At 41.7% G+C, this 2,458-nt stretch overlaps 1 pseudogene; it reads right to left on the bottom strand.

Annotated features, from left to right (window-relative positions):
- On the bottom strand, nt 1–507 carry LOC144239973 (FGFR1 oncogene partner 2 pseudogene; annotated as a pseudogene).
- Nucleotides 508–2,458: the final 1,951 nt, after the last annotated feature.

Below are 2,458 nucleotides of genomic sequence, written 5' to 3'. Positions count from 1 at the left end.
CTAATTTGCTTCCAAGGGTCTCCTCTCTGGTTCATGTTGAGATGTTTCAAAGATGTGTCAAGATTCATTAAGGAAGGCTCCTTTAGAGCTGTTACAACAATCCCATGTCGGTCTCAGAGTGCTACTCTTTTAACCTCACTTTCACATCTGGGTCATCTTCTTTGCTAGCCATCAGCAGTCTAAACATTTGCTGTTGATACTTGCTCATTAGAAGTTCCAAGGCAGACTGAGTTTCTTCCAGGGATGTATGCAGTTCTTTGCTCTCTTGTTGTACTTCTCTGATGTGTCTGTTTTCTTGCTGGATCCCCACAACTTACGTGGGCTGTGGCCGATATCTTGCAACTTTATTAAGTTCTTGAATTTCTTCCTGATACTGCTCATCGCTTCTCCTCACTTGTTGAGAGCAGTGGTTTGTTCAGTCAGAGATTCTGCTGCGTCATCATGATCTCTCAGTCTTTCAATAAAAGCATCAGCATCAGGAGGTGTCTTCTCAATTGTGCAACTCATTTCTAAAGGAATATTCTGACCTCAATCCCTTGCAGCCAACAGCCGTGGTGGTAGGACTCAAAGCCTCTGCTAACAGGGACCTGCACACCCAAAGGAAGAGATTCCTCTCACCTGCTCAGCTTCTTCAGTGAGGAGCCAGCAGGGGCAGTCAATGGAGGGGCGGCTGGAGGGGCGGCTGGAGGGGTCAGCAGGGCTCAGCCACTGGCCTGAGGAAAACCTTCTGGAAATAATGGGTTGTTGTTTTATTTTTAAGCCCAGAAATAAATCTGATGTGGTCCAATGATTTTGGCAAGAGTGCTCAGAATATTTAGTGGAGAAAGGAGTCTTGTCCACAAATCGTGTTGGGAAAATGGGCCACGTGCAAAAGAATGAAGTTGAACCTTACCTTATACCATGTACAAAAATTAAAGTGGATCAAAGACCTAAACATAAGAGCTAAATTGATAAACTTCTTAGAAGAAAACAGGAAAAGCTACAGGACGTTGGATTTGGCAATGCTTTCTTGGCTAAGACACCAAAAGCACTGGCAACAACAACAATAAAATAGGTTGGGATTCATCAAAATTAAAAATTTTTGAGCATCAGAGGATAGTCAAAGGGCAACCTATGGGAGGAAATATTTGCAAGTCATCTATCTGATAATATCCAGAACATATAAAGAACTCTTATAACTCAACAACCAAGAAACAACCCAGTTTAAAAATGGGCAAAGGATTTAAATAGACCTTTCTCTGAAAAAGATATACAGATGACCAATAAGCACATGAAAAGATGTTTAGCATCACTAGTCAACTAGTTCAACATCATTAAGCAAACTACATTGATGTGCCACCTTACATCCATTAGGGAATCTGTATCAGAAAGCCAGAAAACAGGGATACCTGTGGCTCAGTCGGTTGAGCATCCGGCTTGGGCTCAGGTTATGATCTTGTAGTTCATGAGTCAGAGCCCTGCATTGGGCTCTGTGCTGCCAGCTCAGAGCCTAGAGCCTCCTTCTGATTCTGTGTCTCCTTCTTTCTCTACCCCTCCCCCCTCTCAAAAATAAATAAAAACATTAAAAGAAAAACCCCTAAAACCAGAAAGTAGCACATGGTGGTGAGGTTATAGAGAAACTAGAGCCCTTGTACACTGTTGGTGGGACTATAAAATGGTCCAGCTGCTTTGGAAAACAGTATGATCGTTCCTCAAAAGATTAAAAATAGAATTACTATATGATCCAGCAACTCCATGGTTAGGTATATACCCGAAAGAATTGAAAGCGGGGATTTGTACACCCACATTAATAGCAGCATTATTCACAATAGCCAATAGGAGAAAGCAACCCGAATGCGCATTGATGGCTGCATGTGTGTATACACACAGTAGAGTACTATGCAGCCTTAAAAAGGAAGCAAGGTCCTATCACGTGCTGCCACATAGATGAACCTTAAGTGAATTAAACCAGTCACACAAGGACGAATACTGTGTGGTTCTACTTATATAAGGTACACAAAATAGTCACTTTTTTTTTTTTACAAATAGTTTATTGTCAAATTAGTTTCCACATAACACCAAAATAGTCACCTTTGTAGAGATAGGAAGTAGAATCGTAGTTACCAGGAACTGGAGTAGGGGGGATGGGGAGTTTTTTAATAGGTATAGAGTTTCAGTTTTGAATGATGAGTTCTGGAGATTGGTCGTACAGCAATGTGAATACACCTACCCCTATGGAACTGTAACTTAAAAAATGGTTAAAATGGTAAATTTTCCGTGTTCCACCCCAAAAAGTTTAGTGTTAAGTCAAAAACATTCAGAGCAGAAGTTACCTCTGGGCGAGAGGCAGTGGGAGTGGCCCGGAGAGGGCTTTGGCGGCATTTCTAAAGTTCTAGGGTCTGCGGTTAGGTCAGGTTCACCCAGCTTTACATAAGTTATAGGCTATTTCTAAACATTCTATATGTGTGAGAGAAAGCTG

This window comes from Crocuta crocuta, unplaced genomic scaffold, assembly GCF_008692635.1.
Source record: "Crocuta crocuta isolate KB4526 unplaced genomic scaffold, BGI_CrCroc_1.0 scaffold246, whole genome shotgun sequence".
Taxonomy (NCBI): domain Eukaryota; kingdom Metazoa; phylum Chordata; class Mammalia; order Carnivora; family Hyaenidae; genus Crocuta; species Crocuta crocuta.
The sequence above is the reverse complement of the archived record's forward strand: the minus strand, read 5'-3'. Positions and strand labels throughout refer to the sequence as shown.